General features: G+C 39.1%; 1 long non-coding RNA gene and 1 other non-coding gene across 3 annotated transcripts in view; both read left to right on the plus strand.

Moving 5' to 3' along the window:
* The first annotated feature begins 1,355 nt into the window (after window positions 1-1,355).
* Window positions 1,356-17,936, plus strand: part of LOC135971405 (uncharacterized) — a 31,530-nt gene continuing 14,949 nt past the window's right edge. For both annotated transcript variants that reach the window (XR_010587577.2, XR_012415382.1), the window contains exons 1-3: window positions 1,356-1,453; window positions 3,353-3,449; window positions 7,352-7,379. This is a non-coding gene — a long non-coding RNA (uncharacterized lncRNA). The remainder of the gene's footprint in view (window positions 1,454-3,352; window positions 3,450-7,351; window positions 7,380-17,936) is intronic.
* TRNAA-AGC (transfer RNA alanine (anticodon AGC)) lies at window positions 6,778-6,849 on the plus strand. Its single transcript has one exon. It is a non-coding gene; the product is annotated as a tRNA-Ala (tRNA).

Consider the following 17,936-nt stretch of genomic DNA (forward strand, 5'->3'; position numbering starts at 1 on the left):
AAACTTTTTTATTTACATGTCTTTCCATTTGAAGCAAATAAAATGTCTTTAATGTAGGACACTATTATTTAAGATTATTCTCTTAATAATAGTAGAAATAATAACAACTATCTTTCATTAAGCTTTTACTATGTGCTGAGACTTTTACAGATATCTGAATTAACCTTTGCGACTTTCCTTTAAGGTAGATATTATTTTTATATTCCAGATAAACTGAGGTTCAAAGAAGTTGAATAACTTCCTTAAGGTGGAAGCAGATGGAAAGAAACATACTTTTTAGTGAGGATTTCACCATATATTTTTGTACACATCCTTTTTATATGTCTTGTTTTAGAAACTAGATTGTTACTTCTTTAAGGATAGAGAATGGTTTTTTCCATCCTTTTCACCTAGTATTGTGTACCGCACACAGAAGATACCCAATAAATATTTAATGTTGGTGATACTTACTACGGAGCAAACCGCTACAATGACATGTTAAATAAAGTACAGAGTTTTACATGGACAGAACAAAAAAAGAGAGCAATAAACTTATCTAGGTGATTCATGTCAATAATTTCATTGAATGATATGGAATAAATTTTGAGAAAAATATCATGGAATTTCCAAATTTCCAGATAAATTACAGAGATGTAGACATGACTTTCTTGTGCTCTTGTAACAAATGACATGACATTTGTTGGTGGTGGTGGTTTTTTTTTTCTTTTTTTTTTGAGACAAAGTCTAGCTTCTATTGCCCAGGCTGGAGTGCAATGGCGCAATCTCGGTTCACTGCAACCTCTGCTTCCTGGATTCAAGCAATTCTCTTGCCTCAGCCACCTGAGTAGCTGGGATTATAGGCTCCTGCCACCATGCCCAGCTAATTTTTGTGTTTTTAGTAGAGACAGGGTTTCACCATGTTACCTAGGCTGGTCTTGAATTCCTAACTTCAGTTGATCCACCCTCCTTAGCCTCCCAAAGTGCTGGAATTACAGGCATGAGCCACTGCACCTGGTTGTTTTTTTTTTTGTTTGTTTTAAGGACTATCTGCCAGCAGTGATTAAAGACAGGATCAATTTCACAGAACTGTTGATTAAGAATTTACTTGAGAAAGCATGTTTTTACAAAGTTTTAAATTTGGGTTTGTATTTTTTCAGCCGTCAGACAGAGGGCACCCTTGAATCACCAAGAACAGGCTTTGTAACATTGGGAGCTGGCACACTGAGTCATTGTTACATGAATGAGGGAAAATGCATTGTTTTGGCCAAAATAGATTGCAAAATGCTTGTTTAGTGTTGGATTTAGTCTGTTTATGGCTTTAAATTTATTAAGTCATTGCATGAGTTTACTATTACATTATATTTTCATTTCTTAAGGACTAGATAAAAATAATTGCTCTAAGATTCAAATCAACAAGCATTCTGACTTGGAAGATTTGTTGAATTAATATGAAGTCACATCTAAAGTTTGCAAGGTGGGAATCTGATTATAATTTCCATTCATGTCTGACTGCAATTGACAGTAGTGTATCTGTCACTATGAATATATATATGTGTTAGGCCATGTGCTAAGTACTTTCTGTGCATTTTTCTCACAACTCAAAGACATAAGTAGTAGTGCTATCTTCTTTTAATTGTTTAAATTTTATTCATTTATTTCTTTTATTTTATTTATTTTTACTTGATTTCCTGGGATATGAGAGATAAATATTTATTTTTAATTGACAAAAATTGTAATATTTATCATGTGAAATGTGCTTTTTTTTGAGACAGGTCTCCCTGGATTGCCCAGGCTGGTGTACAGTGGCATAATCATGGCTCACTGCAGCCTTGACCTCCCTGGTTCAAGTGACCCTCCAGCCTCCTGAGTAGCTGGGACTACTGGCACGTAACACCATGCCTAGAGAATTTTTTAAAATTTTTTGTACAGATGGGTGTGTCACTGTGCTGCCCAGGCTGGTCTCGAACTCCTGGACTCATGCTACCTTCCTGCCTCAGCCTCACGAAGTGCTGGGATGACAGGAATGAGCCACTACACCTGGCCTCATGTACAACATATTTTGAAACAATAACTTCTCTTTTTTAAAAATGAGAAAATAGGGCTGGGCACGGTGGCTCATTCCTGTCATTCTAGCACTTGGGAAGCAAAGGCGGGTGGATCACTTGAGCCCAGTAGTTTGAGACCAGCCTGAGCACATGGTAAAACCCCGTCTCTACAAAAAAAATACAGAAATTAGCTGCGTGGTGGTGTGCACCTGTGGTCCTAGCTACTTGGGAGGCTGAGGCAGGAGGATTGCTTGAGCCCAAGAGGTTAAGCCTGTAATCACCCTGTCTCAAAAAAAAAAAAAAAAAAAAAAAAAAAAAAAGAAAAGAAAAGAAAGAGAGAAAAAGAAAATAAAAGCTTAGAGACATTAAGATAATGTCCCCTAATAAGTGACAAAACTGAGATCTGTTCGTGGCACAAAATATACAAGTAATAGTGAATTGCAGTTTTTTCTGCTTCAATTTTCAGTTATTATTAAAAGTATGTAGCAACATCCTGACTAACCACAATTTAATTTAGGAATAATATTGGGAAGTTAGACTTTATTTTATTTCCTGGCGATACAGTAGTTTCAACTCAGATATATGGAATAATTTTATTCCTGGTCAAGAGAACATTCAAATTTAGAGAGTAGCATGAGAGAATGAAAAGAACATTGAATTGAGAACCAGGTAACCTGATTTATAGTGTGTTTTACTACTGCTATCTAGAAAAGCTTCAGAACTGATTTAAGTTTACTAGACCTCTGAATAGACTGGGCATGGTGGCTCACATCTGTAATCCCAGTACTTTGGGAGGCTGAGGCAGACAGATCACTTGAGGTTAGGAGTTCGAGACCAGTCTGGCTAACATGGTGAAACCCTGTCTCTACTGAAAAAAAAAAATACAAAAATTAGGCGGGTGTGGTGGCGGGTGCCTGTAATCCTAGTCACTCAGGAGGCGGAGGCAGGAGAATTGCTTGAACCAGTGAGGCAGAGGTTGCAGTGAGTTGAGATCATGCCACTGCACTCCAGCCTGGGAGAGTGAGACTGTCTCAAAAAATAATTTTTTAAAAATAAAACAAGAAAATAAACTAGGAAACTTCAGTTATTAATCTGTGAGTTTTATGTTTTGCACATGGAAATCATTCTCTTTGTTTACATCCACATACTGTGTATGTCTTGTTTAATTTCTGGAAGTAGTATGTTAATACAAATTTTTTTTAAGAGTCAAGGTCTTATGCTCTTCCCCAGGCTGGTGTGCAGTGGTACAATCATAGCTCACTGCAGCCTTGAACTCCTGAGCTCAAGCAATCTTTTCACTGTGCTGTTTATTTATTTGTTTTGTGTAGAGACGGGATCTCACTATTTTGCCCAGGCTCGTCTTGAATTCCTGTCCTCAAGCAGGATATCCTCCTGCCTCAGCCTCCCAAAGTTCTGCGATTACAGGTATGAGCCACTACACCCAGCCTTATTAATATAAATGTAATAATATTATGTCTCCGTGTTAGCACTGGTATGAAACCCCCCAAATGGTGTTACATCCAGAGTCATTTGTCTTTGACATTTCTTAGGAAATGTTTCTCCTTTCTGTCGATGAATGGGTTCCTACGGATAGCTTGTTCATTCCTTCTTTAATTTTGGTTAAAGCATTTCCGAAAGTGGGAGGATACATCTCCTTTCTTTAACTTCTGGTGGAAGGGTGTGGAATTTATAAAATTTTTGAGGGAAGAATGCATAAATGTAGGGGCAGAGTATTTATATTAACATTACCTTGTTTTCTTCTGTGGGATATTTAGAAACTATTTTTTTTTTTCTGGAAGTAGTGATAGCATCAAGGCTTAAGGTAGGAAAGAAGTAAAGAGAATGATTGTGTAGTTGTTATGTGAATGTTTTCTTGAATGCTACTATTTTTAATTAAGATGTTTAAATTAAATGAAGTTATTTTTATTTTTTCCTTTTTTTTTGATACGTTATTTTTTTTTTTTCTGGAAGTAGTGATGGCATCAAGGCTTAAGGTAGGAAAGAAGTAAAGAGAATGATTGTGTAGTTGTTATGTGAATGTTTACTTGAATGCTGCTATTTTTAATTAAGATGTTTAAATTAAATGAAGTTATTTTTATTTTTTCCTTTTTTTTTTTTTTTGATACGTAGTCTCGCTGTGTCACCAGGCTGGAGTGCAGTGGTGCGATCTAGGCTTACCACAACCTCCGCCTCCTGGGTTCAAGTGATTTTCCTGCTTCAGCCTCCCGAGTAGCTGGGACTACAGGAATGTGCCACCATGCCCAGCTAATTTTTGTATTTTTAGTAGAGATGGGGTTTCACCACGTTGGCCAGGATGGTCTTGATCTCTTGACCTTGTGATCCACCTGCCTCGGCCTCCCAAGGTGCTAGGATTACAGGCATGAGCCACCACGCCTGGCCTGAAGTTATTTTTCTATACAGTTCTTAGAGGAAGTGTTTGGGTCACCTACATAGGCATGTAGTTCTCGACACTGGTTACTAGAGAATTTATAGAGGATGTTCATATATTCAACAAGTATTTGTTGAATACCTACTATGTGCTAGCCATGGAAATATAGGATTTAAAAAAACAGACAAAAATCCCTAATCTGTCTTATAATCTAGGGAGCACAATCAGACAGTAAACAAAATAAGCAAAATATATACTAATCATGTGGTGGTAAGTTCTATAGAGCAAAAACAAGTTTAAAGAAGGAGGTTGGGGGGGTCTTGAGATGCATAAGTTTTGCAGTTATAAATGAGGTGGTTAGGAGATCATTTGCTGAAAAATGAACACTGGGCAAAAACCTGAAGGATGTTTGGAATAAGATACACGGAATCTAGATGAAAATTTTTTAGATAAAGGAAAGAGCAATTGCTAAATCCCTGAGGTGAGAGTGGGCTGTTCATAAAACAGCAAAGCACTGGCCAGGGTAGCTGGAACTGAGTCATTGAGAGTGGAAGATGGAAAATGGGGAATAGTTGATGTAGGACCCAGTTGTAAGGATATTGACTTTTTTTTTTTCCAAGACATAATCTTGCTCTGTCGCCCAGGCTAGAGTGCAGTGGCGTGATCTTGGCTCACTGTAACCTCTGCCTCCCGGGTTCAAGCAATTCTCCTGCCTCAGCCTCCCAAGTAGCTGGGACTACAGGCGCCCGCCACTATGCCCAGTTAATTTTTGTATTTTTAGTAGAGATGGAGTTTTGCCATGTTAGCCAGGTTGGTCTTGAACTCCTGACCTCAAGTGATCCACCCATCTCAGCCTCCCAAAGTGCTGGGATTACAGGCGTAAGCCACCATGCCCAGCCTAGGATACTGACTTTTATTTTGAATAAGAATGCCACTGGAGGCCGGACATGGTGGCTCACACCTGTAATCCCAGCACTTTGGGAGGCTGAGGCGGGTGGATCACGAGGTCGGGAGATCGAGACCATCCTGGCCAACATGGTGAAACCCCGTCTCTACTAAAAAAAAAAAAAAAAAAAAGGATGCCACTGGAGAGCTTTGAGGAAAGGATCAGTCTGGCTACTGAGTTGAGAATTAATCATAGAGGGCAAAGGCAAAAGAGGTGAGGTTAGTTAGGAGCCTTTACAACAACCCAGATGAGAGATGGGAGGTTTTAGCTAGGGAGATGGAGATGTTGAGGAAGTAGCTGGACTTGGGATTGTGACAATGGACTGCGGGAAAAGCAGGTTTTGTGGGGAAGATTGCATTTGTCCCTTCAACTTCAGTTATGTAGATTACCCATATGCCACACAACTGCAACTTTGTAACAGCCAATTTTTAGCTTCTTCCTTATCTAAGCCATCCTGTAGGCCATAGGAATTAAACCTAGGTTGGATCAAGGAAAAGTGAATGCAAGATCCATACAAAACTATTTGGATATTTGCCTTTGTATTTTATTGTTTTGAAATTATTTTTAATGCTTCAATAAACTCTTAATAGAACTACAAGCAATATAACTATTTCCTCTGCTTTGTTAGAAATGTTTTTGTAGGCCGGGCGCGGTGGCTCAAGCCTGTAATCCCAGCACTTTGGGAGGCCGAGACGGGCGGATCACGAGGTCAGGAGATCGAGACCATCCTGGCTAACACCGTGAAACCCCGTCTCTACTAAAAATACAAAAAACTAGCCGGGCGAGGTGGCGGCCGCCTGTAGTCCCAGCTACTCCGAAGGCTGAGGCAGGAGAATGGCGTAAACCCGGGAGGCGGAGCTTGCAGTGAGCTGAGATCCGGCCACTGCACTCCAGCCAGGGCTACAGAGCAAGACTCCGTCTCAAAAAAAAAAAAAAAAAAAAAAAAAAAAGAAATGTTTTTGTAATCATGTTAATTATATTACTTTTAACTATATAAGGCTTGTGTCTCTTTTTTATAAATTGATGTTTATATCCTTTGTAAGATAAATATAAAGCCTTTTTGTTCATATGAGGATGTGCTGTAAGATTGCAGGGAGTATAAAAATTGGCAGTGGAGTAGATGACTTGTATTATTAGTCTGATCTTAATGTTGTAACATACTGATCATGCAAAATATATAATTTGTTTTTGCTATTTAATACGTGTTAGGACTATATAACAGACTAGAGAAGATGACATAAGGTACAAGAAAGCAAGTAAATTACTATCTAATTAAAGTACTTAATTCTAATACTAGCAGAGTTCTGTCTAGAAAATAAATTAACTTTCTCTATGCTTTTTTTGTCTCAATTTTCCAATAATTTCCCTCAACTCTGATATGTGTCTGTTGAATAATATTTCTGATGTTAAGAATTAAAGGGGATGTAGCTCAGTGGTAGAGTGCATGCTTAGCATGCATGGGGCCCTGGGTTCAATCCCCAGCACCTCCACAAAGGTTTTCTTTCTGGACACGGTGGCTCACACCTGTAATCTCGGCATTTTGGGAAGCTGAGGTGGGCAGATCGGTAGAGGTCAGGAGTTTGAGACTAGCGTGGCCAACATGGTGAAACCCTGTTTCTACTAAAAATATAAAATAATTAGCTGGTCACAGTGGCACACACCTGTAATCTCAGCTACTCAGGAGGCTGAGGCAGGACAATCGCTTGAACCAGGAAGGCGGGGGTTGCAGTGAGGTGAGATCATGCCACCGCACTCCAGCCTGGGTGACAGTGCAAGAAAAAAAAAAATTAGTTTAAGAACAAATAATATTGTTTATTTTCATATGGGATTTGAAATCTGAATCTAATAATTCTTGGTATTGTTACTAATTCTCTTGCACCACTGAACAATTTTCTGTTTAGGGACATTGGCTATAACAAGTATATAGACATAATGATATATAATTTTTCTGTTTTAAAACTGAGTTTCTTTTTTTCCCCTGCCAATTTAAAGACACACAATTGGAGAGCTATTTTCACAGGTAACTATGAAATCTTATCTCTGCTTCATATTTTAAACTCTTATTTTTTACCCTTATGAAGTTGGAAGGAGTAGATGTGTTTATTTTATAGACAGACTGTACTATTGGGTTGTTGTAACTAATTTTCTTTGCTACATATCCTTGAACTTTATTTTTATTTATTATTATTATTATTATTTTGAGACGGAATCTTGCTCTGTTGCCCAGGCTGGAGTGCAGTGGTGTGATCTTGGCTCACTGCAACCTCTGCCTCCTGGGTTCAAGCAATTCTCCTTCCTCAGCCTCCCAAGTAGCTGGGACTACAGGCGTGCACCACCACCCCAGGTGATGGGCCCATGCCTGTAATGTAACAGGTGGCTCATGTCTGTAATCCCAGCACTTTGAGAGGTCGAGGTGGGTGGGTCACTTGAAGTCAGGAGTTCGAGACCAGCCTGGCCAACATGGTGAAACCCCATCTCTACTAAAAATACAAAAATTAGGCATTGTGGAATGCACCTATAATCCCAGCTACTTGGGAGGTTGAGGCAGGAGAACCACTTGAGCCTGGGAGGCGAAGATTGCGGTGACCCAAGATCATGCCACCACACTCCAGCCTAGGCAACAGAGTGAGACTCTGTCTCAAAAAATAAAAAAATAAAATAAACCTTTAAAAACTCTTAAATTTGAAAACAAAAACATTGTGTGAGATTTTATTTACTCAGACCAGTTTTTATTTTAGTTTATTTTATTATGTTTTTGAGATAGAGTCTTGCCCAGGCTGGAGTGTAGTGACCCTATCATGGCTTACTGCAGCTTTGACCTCCTGGGTTCAAGAGGTCCTCCTACCTCAGTCTCCTGAGTAGCTGGGACTACAGGCACGTGCCATCATACTTGAATAATTTTTTAAAATTTGTGGGGGAGGGGTCTCTCTCTGTTTCCCAGGCTGGTCTTGAACTCCTGGGCTGAAGTGATCTTGTAATCCTTTAGCCTCAACCTTTCAAAGTGCTGGGATTACATGTGTGAGCTATGGTGTCCAGCCTCAGGCCAGTTTTTATATACATTGTGTTAAATCACTAAATGTGTCTGCATCCTTGACTATGAGGAAATGGGCTTCTAGTATCATCTGAAAAATGTTATAATAATTATAACTCATATTGAACTCATGTTCCTAAAATTAGAGAATCTTAAGAATCCTGAGTTGGGAGGGAATGTAGCGATCAACTAAAGTTTGATGTAAAAGTCCCTCTTCAACATCTCTGGCATAAAGTCATTCATCATCTACTTGACTATGTCCAAATAAGGGTGAACTCACGAATTCACAATAAGTCTATTCCATTTTTGAAGAGCTCGAATTGTTGGAAATCTTTTCCTTACATTAAAGCCAAAATCTATCTCCTTCTAATTTCTACCCTTTGAACTTACCCTCCAAAAGCTGTATGGAATAAATCTAAAGTATTTTTTACATCAGTGGCATCTCTCATGTTCTGCCAACCAATTCTTTTTGTTTGTTTGTTTTTAGTACTAAATATCCTAGGTTCCTTTAAAATTCTTTATATGACACGGGTCCTAATGCCTTTCTACCTAGTTGACCTGCTCTGTACTTAACTGAAGCTTATCAGGGTATCATTTAGAGAAATAGTTGTCAAACTTCAGTGTGCTAGAATAAACTCATCTTGGGGTGTTAAAAATGGAGATCCCTGAGCCCCCCCTCAGAGATTCTGACTTAATAGATCTGAGATGGGGCTCAGTATGTACACTTATAATAGTACCACTGGCGATTCTGGTGCAAAGGTCTCTGGACTTTGCTTTGAGAATCATTGTTTGAAATGTATCTCTGAATACATTTCCAAATGTATTTTATGTGAAGAATTTAGTTTAAGAACAAATAATGTTATCTATTTTAATATGAGATTTGAAATCTGAACCTGGAAATCCTAGATATTCTTACTAATTCCTTTGCACCATTGGACAATTTTGTTTAGGGACATTGGCTATAACTACTATATAGACATAGTGATATACATTTTTTCTGTTTTAAAACTGAGTTTCTTACATTTCTGAATGTGAATTATTCAGAGATACATTCTGAATTCCTTACCTTAGGGCCTTAATGAGTGGGAAAGATCTCTAAATTCTTTACCTTAGGGCCTCAGCTAAGTGGGAAAGACAAATGTGTAAAATGACTCTTACAAGAAGGAGCAGGGTGAAATGAGGGCATGCTGCTCATTAGCCCAGTGGATGGGGCCAGTCTTGGGAGTCTCAGCCCTGAAGTGGAGGACTAGTTCTCTGGATGGAAATGAGTGTAAAGGGAGGAGTAGGAGGAAAAAAATATGTATAATGCCAACAGGTAACTAAAAAGGTAACTATCCGCTTGTAAGGTAAAAAGAACTCTTGGGGTCGGGTGCGGTGGCTCAAACCTGTAATCCCAGCACTTTGGGAAGCTGATGGGGGGGCAGATCACCTTAGGTCAAGAGTTTGAGACCAGCCTGGCCAACATGGTGAAACCCCATGTCTACTAAAAATACAAAAACTAGCTGGGTGTGGTGGTGGGCGCCTGTAATCTCAGCTACTCAGGAGACTGAGGCACAAGAATTGCTTGAATCTGGGAGATGGAGGTTGCAGTGAGTCGAGTCCACGCCACTGCATTCCAGCCTGGGTAACAGAGTGAGACTCTGTCTGAAAGAAAGAAAAGGAAGGAAGGAAGGAAGGAAGGAAAGAAGGAAGGAAGGAAGGAAGGAAGGGAAAGAACTCTTGAGTTAAAGGGTAAATCACAATGGAAATTAAAGACAATACTGAAAACATTACAAAGCAAAACCTATAGTGTACAGAAAGTGACATTCAAAAGAAAATGTATAGCTTTAGAAATGCACTCAACATAAAAGATTGAAAATCAATGAACCAAACATTAAACTCAATAAGCTAGGCAAAGAACATCACAAACAACTCTTTTAAAAGTTGGGGGATGGAATTAAAAGACATAAAAGCAGAAATTAATGAAATAAAAAACAAACAATAAAAAGCACACTCATCTAAAATCTGATTTTTTGATAATCAATAAAATAGACCAATCTTTGGTAAGTCTGATTAAAAAAAGAAAGATGGAGAAGGAGAGAAAATATAAAAATAGCATCGGGGCCAGGTGCAGTGGCTCACTCCTGTTTTCCCAGCACTTTGGGAGGCGGAAGTGGATGGATCACTTGAGGCCAGGAGTTTGAGACCAGCCTAGCCAACACTGTGAAACCCCATCTCTACTAAAAATACAAAAAATTAGCCGGGTGTGGTGGCGTGTGCCTGTAATCCCAGCTACTCTGGAAGCTGAGGCATGAGAATCACTTGAACCTGGGAGGTGGAGGATGCAGTGAGCTGCGATGGCACCACTGCAGTCCAGCCTGAGCAACAGAGTGAGACTCTGTCTCAAAACAAACAAACAAAAACAACAACAACAAACCATTGGAATGAAAAGGAGATATAATCACAGAAATAGTGAAGATGTTAAAAGCATACTAATGTATTGCATATTACTTTATAGCAATGCATTTAAAATTTAGGTGAAATGTGTCTAAGTATATACAAACCAAAATTGACTCAAAAAGAGGTGGGGAATCTAAGATAATAAAAGAAAATATATTGAAGAAGAAATAGAGCACAATATAGTTAACATGACTGAACTGTACACTTAAAAATTGTTAAGATGGTAAATTGTATGTGTTTTTTTAACCACAATTAAACAAATTTTTTTAATTAAAAAAAGGAAAAGAGGCCGGGAACTGTGGCTAACGCCTATAATCCCAGCACTTTGGGAGGCCAAGGAGGGCAGATCTCTTGAGGTCACAAATTTGAGACCAGCCTGGTCAACACGGTGAAACCCGGTCTCTACTAAAAATACAAAAATTATCTGGGCGTGGTGGCGGGTGCCTGTAATCCCAGCTATTTGGGAGGCTGAGGCAGGAGAATGGCTTAAACCCGGGAGGCAGAGGTTGCAGTGAGCAGTGACTGCACCATTGCACTCCAGCCTGGGTTACAGAGTGAGACTCCATCTCAAAAAAAAAAAAAAAAAGGAAAAGAAAAGGTCTCAAATCTAGGTGATTTTATAGGCAAGTTATAGATAATCTCTAAAGAAGAGAGAAATTCATTTGCTACTTTCACATTTCCATAGCATAGAAAATAATGAGACATTTGCAATATATTTCTATAAGGTAAACCTTAATAAGAGAAGCAAACAAGTATGGCACAAAATAAATACTTGTATCAATCTCATTTATAAATGTAAATATAAAAATATTAAATCAAAATTGCAATTTTAATTCAACAACAGGTTAAAAGAAATATAGATCATGGATATCTACTAGAATATAAGCTCCATGAGGGTAGGAATCATTGTGAGTTCCTTTAATAGAAGCTAAGTGGTCAGAAAGCTGCCTGGCATATATTAAGTACATGAATATTTGTTGAATTGAAGGAACTGAATTAACCAAGTAGGTTTGATCCAACTGTGGTTGACATTAAGAATATGTTCAGTATACTGAAAGAAAAATAATAAAAAAGATCATCTTTCTAAGATACTGAAAACCTTTTTGATAAAATTTAACTCCCATTCCTGATAAGAGCTATTGTAAACTAGGAAAAGGAAATTTCCTTAATTTGATGCAGGAGATCTGTTTAAAAACTTAAACATCACAGTTTATTATGAAATATTAGAAGCCTTTTCATAAATAACACAAAAAATGCCTGCTATAACTGCTGCTATTCAACAGTGTTCTAGAGGTCTTGGCCAATGGAAAAGAAAGACAGAAATGAGTTAAATACTGGAAAGGAAGAGACAAAAATCATTATACAGGCCAGGCGCGGTGGCTCATGCCTGTAATCCCAGCACTTTGGGAGGCCGAGGCGGGCGAATCACGAGGTCAGGAGATCAAGACCATCCTGGCTAACATGGTGAAACACCGTCTCTACTAAAAATACAAAAAAAAAAAAAAAAAAAAATTTGCCGGGTGTGGTGGTGGGCGCCTGTAGTCCCAGCTACATGGGAGGCTGAGGCAGGAGAATGGCGTGAACCCGGGAGGCAGAACTTGCAGTGAGCCGAGATCACACCACTGTACTCCAGCCTGGGTGACAGAGCGAGACTCCGTCTCAAAAAAAAAAACAACAACAACAACAACAAAAAATCATTATACATATAGGCAATAGAGGTAATCTAAGACAACCAATGAAACACTCGTTAGAGTTAATGAGAGTGCAATAATTAGAATTAATGAGAGTAGCTCCATATAAGGAAAAGAAAATCAATATCTACCCTTATGCCGCAATAACTAATGAAAAAATGTAGAAGAAAAAAATTACATTTATAAGAATAACAAAAGCCTAAACTGGACAAGAAATGTGTAACACTTATATGAAGAAGAAAGTATAAATATTTTCTGAAAGACAGTTTAAAACATTTTGAATAGGCCAGGCTCTGTGGTTCACACCTGTAATCCCAGTACTTTGGGAGGCCAAGGTGGGCGGATCACGGGGACAGGAGATTGAGACCATCCCTGTCTCTACTAAAAGTACAAAAAATTAGCCAGGCATGGTGGCGGGCGCCTGTAGTCCCAGCTACTTGGGAGGCTGAGGTGGGAGAATGACTTAAACCTGGGAGGCAGAGCTTACAGTAAGCCAAGATCACGCCACTGCACTCCAGCCTGGGTGACAGAGCAAGACTCCGTCTCAAAAGAAAAACAAAAATTTTTTTGAATAAATGAAGAGATAATATAATTTAGGATAATATTCAATCTTATAATTATGGTAATCTCTCAATTAATCATTAAATTCAATGTAATCTCAATAAAAACCTTGATAGGAATTGTTGGGAGGACAGGAACTTGACATATGAAGAGAGAATATAGACAAGAATAGACGATTGTAAAAGATTTTTCTTTTCTTTTAAAGAGCAATGGATAGCATATAGGGCTGGAAGAACTTGCTCTATTAGATGTTAGAAAGACAAGAGTAATTAAGATAGTTTAGTAATGGCAAAGGAAAGCTAAATAGATTGGAATGAAGTAGAATGTATCAAAATAGATCCATATATATGGAAATTTACTTAATATTAAAGATTACATTTCAAATCAGTGGAGAAGAAAAGTACAGTATAAGAGGTGTTGAGACCATTAGTTATTTATTTGGATACTAAATAAAGGTAGATTCCCTTCCTGAAACCCTACACAGAAAGAATTATAGATGAGTTAAGTATTAAAATGTACAGCTAAAAGTTATAAAAGTACTACAAGAAGATAAAAATAATTTTTATTCTTGAAACTGAGATTAGCTTTTCTAAGCAAAACATAAAACTCAAAAATCATGAAGTGCCTTAATTTTAGACTTCATAATTGAAGAATGCATAATAAAAATTAAGAATAACAATTTAGGCTGGGCGAGGTGGCTCATGCCTGTAATCCCAGCACTTTGGGAGGCTAAGTTGGGTGAATCATTTGAGCTCAGGAGTTCAAGACCAGCCTGGGCAACATGGCGAAATCCCGTCTCTACTGAAAATACAAAAATTAGCCAGGTGTGGTGGTGCGCACCTGTGGTCCCAGCTACTCAGGAGGCTGAGGTGGGAGAATCAACTTGAACCTGGGAGGCGGAGATTGCAGTGAGCTGAGATTGTGCCACAGCACTCCAGCCTGGGCAACACAGTGAGACCCTGCCTCAAAAAAGTAAAAATAAACAAACAATTTAAAGAATGAAAATAAAATGTAAAACTTGGATACTAAGTAGAAGAAAGAAAGAATAAAGAAAATGTAGTCAATCCAATAGAAAGCAGGAAGTGAAGAGAAAAGGGTATGGAAAAGAAATCTAAAAAGCAAAAAATAAAGTAGTAGAAAATAACTCATTTAAATGTATCAGTAATCCCAATAATTAGGATATATGGATTACAGCACCAGTTTAGCTGGGCCCAGGCGTGGTTCACACCTGCAATCCCAGCACTTTGGGAGTCTGAGGTGGGTGGACTGCTTGAGCCTAGGAGTTTGAGACCAGCTTGGGCAACATAGCAAGACCCTGTCACTACAAAACAAATACAAAAATTAGGGTGTGAAGGCGTGCCCATAGTCCCAGCTACTTGGGAGGCTGAGGTGGGAGGATCACCTGAGCCTGGGGAGGTGGAGGCTGCAGTGAGCTATGATTGCATCACTGCACTCCAGCCTGGGCAACAGAATGGTACTCCATCTAAAAAAAACAAAGCCACCAGTTTATAAATATATTCATTTGTTAGATTTAAAAAGAGATATAAAATAAATATTTTATTTAAAAGACAGCAGAATGATTGAAACTCCGTCTCTACTAAAAATACAAAAATTAGCTGGGCATGGTGGCATGCACCTGTAATCCCAGCTACGCGGGAGGCTGAGGCACCAGAATCACTTGAACCCAGGAGGTGGAGGTTGCAGTGAGCCGAGATCGCAGCACTGCACTCCATCCTGGGAGACAGACTAAGACTCGATCTAGAAAATAAAAAAAGAAAAGTGATACAAACTTAATTTGTAGTGAGAGAACAATACTGTTCAGATTATACCAGAGTCTTGAATTTTTCATAATTAGCAATTTTTAATAAAAAAGGAAAATACGGGCTGGGCGCGGTGGCTCACGCCTGTAATCCCAGCACTTTGGGAGGCCGAGGCGGGCGGATCACAAGGTCAGGAGATTGAGACCATCCTAGCTAACACAGGGAAAATCAAAAAATTAGCCGGGCATGGTGGCGGGCGCCTGTAGTCCAATCTACTCGGGAGGCTGAGGCAGGAGAATGGCGTGAACCTGGAGGCAGAGCTTGCAGTGAGCCGAGATTGCGCCACTGCACTCCAGTCTGGGCCACACAGCGAGACTCCGTCTCAAAAAAAAAAAAAACGAAAATATATGAAGAGGCTTGAAATTTATATGATAAGGTGTCATCTGCTAAAATAGATACTTATTACTCAACTTTCAAATTGTTGTGTATCTTTTCTCCCATTGTCTTTGTTCTTGGAGCTATATGACTTTACTGCCATTTTAGTGGGGTTTATACAAGGCAAATGCTTGTATTTGATTCACTATAAATAGTCCTTTTCTTCAGACTAAAGAATGGACAATAAGATAAAAAGCTTTTACTTAAAAAAAAAAAAAAAAAAAAAAAAGAGGGTATTTTGTGCTGTTTCTTGAACATTTTGTGATCTCTCCTATCAAGGACAGCCAGCATGCTTTCTTAGGAATTGATCTTCAGCATCACTTCCATTAGATAGAATGCTGAGTTGACCGGACTGTATCTGATCTAATTTTTGCTAGCTCTTATTTTCTCATATATGCTTGAAAATTGCCCTAAATAAAGGGCATGCCGTATTTAAAAATTAAAAATTGTAGTTTTTGTCTATAGGATGAATAGGAGCAGTAAAAGAGCAGTTTACCATTATTTTAAAAGGGCTAGACAGCTGAGTACTTATACATTGCTTCCATTTAGATCTTACCAGATGAATAATTCACTTCTACGAATGAGTTAATGACATACATGAGCTTACATTATTCAGTTTTGTGTGTGTGTGTGTGTGTGTGTGTGTGTGTTTGTTGTTATTAAGCTGTTGTGGAACAAAGATTTTTTTCATTAAGTAAGAAAAACTAATGATTTTAATCAATATGGAAATGATTTTAAAGTATATCTTAATTTTCATAATTTCATGATGTTTATTTCTAGATCCACTCCTTTGTGGATCATTCTATTAAAACAAATTTTCCATATTCACTGTAGCTTTATTTATGATCATAAAAATTTCAGCAATGGGAAAAGGATTGATCACATAATAATGATAACTTCACTCCTTGGAATGTTGAACTTCAAAAAAGTTACAATGGGCCAAGTGTGGTGGCTCAACCTATAATCCCAGCACTTTGGGAAGCTGAGGTGGGTGATCACTTGATGCCAGGGGTTTGAGACCAGACTGGCCAACATGACAAAACCCCATCTCTACCAAAAATACAAAAATTAGTTGAGTGTGGTGGCACGTGCCTGTAATCCCAGCTACTTGAGAGGCTGAGGCAGGAGGATCACTTGAGTAGGGAGGTGGAGGTTGCAGTCAGCCCAGCTCATGCCACTGTACTCCAGCCTGGGCAACAGAGCAAGGCTCTGTTTCAAAAAAAAAAAAAAAAAAAAAAAAAATTACAATGAGCTGGGCACGGTGGCTCTTGCCAGTAATCCCAGCACTTTGGGATGCCCAGGCAGGAGGATTGCTTCAGCCCAGGAGTTCAAGACCAGCCTGGCCAACATGGCAATACCCCATCTCTACAAAAAAAAAAAAAAAAAATACATAAATTAACCAGGTGTGGTGGCACATGCCTGTGGTCCCAGTTACTTGGAAGGCTGAGGCGGGGAGATTGCTTAAGCCTGGGAAGGGGAGGTTGGGTGAGCCGAGTTTGCACCATTGCACTCCAGCCTGGACGGCAGAGAGAGAATGTCTCAAAAAAGAAAAGTTACAATGGTGAAGACCACCTAGTAACATGGTAAAGTCTCACCAAAGAGCAATGTATGCATAAGTAGTAGGCAAAGAGATTTTATGGGAGAGACAGTTGTGATGTCTTTAAAAGATGCTGACTTTGAATCCAAAGCAACCAGGGTCCCAATCTTAGCTTTACCCCCTCACCAGTTGTGTGGCTTGACTCTCTGAGCATCAGTGTCCTCATCTGTCCCATGAGGATATTGTTAGCTACTCTGCAGGTTTGGTGTGAAAATAAGGATTAACCCCCTGCCTAGCACTGTCCTTGGCACACAGTGCTAATATTAACTGAGTACCTACTATTATTGCAACTGTAAAAATGATGTAAGCCTAAGGAAGACAATAGAAACATACACGTATGGTAACCCTTGCATTAGGGTTGTGGTTGGCATATTGTTTTTCTCTTTCTAGAGACTGGAACCCAAATAGCCGATGGTTCTGTATTAGAGGACATTAGATGCTCTAAATAGCATTGTATTTTGTCAGTGAGGGCATCCATGCCACTCATACCTGAACCCGGTGTTCCCCTCTCTGTCTCTGAGGCTTCGGCTTCCTGGACTCAGGCTGCCTTTTTCTCCGCTGCTGTTATGCCCACTTGTTTCTTGGGCTCAATTTCTCCCAAGCCTAGCTCTGGACTGGATTACTATATTACCAATATATCAATCATTAGAAAATATTTAAGTATTGGGAAACTGTCAAGTGTTGGTCTTATGAAAAAAGCTGTTAAAATCAGTTATGCAGCGCACTGTATTAGTACTCTAAATCATACTGACTTTTTCTTTTTTTGAGATGGAGTTTCGCTCTTGTTGCCCAAGCTGTAGTGCAATGGTGCGATCTTGGCTCACTGCAACCTCTGCCTCCTGGGTTCAAGCTATTCTCCTGTCTTAGCCTCCTGAGTAGCTGGGATTACTGGTGCGCCCCATCATGCCTGGCTAATTTTTTTTATTTTTAGTAGAAACGGGGTTTCACCATGTTAGCCAGGCTGGTCTTGAACTCCTGACCTCAGGTGATCTGCCCGCCTCGGCCTCCCAAAGTTCTGGGATTATAGGTGTGAGCCACTGCACCCAGCCCCTGAGGCCTATCT

The sequence above is a fragment of the Macaca fascicularis genome, chromosome 1 (assembly GCF_037993035.2).
Source record: "Macaca fascicularis isolate 582-1 chromosome 1, T2T-MFA8v1.1".
Lineage (NCBI taxonomy): Eukaryota > Metazoa > Chordata > Mammalia > Primates > Cercopithecidae > Macaca > Macaca fascicularis.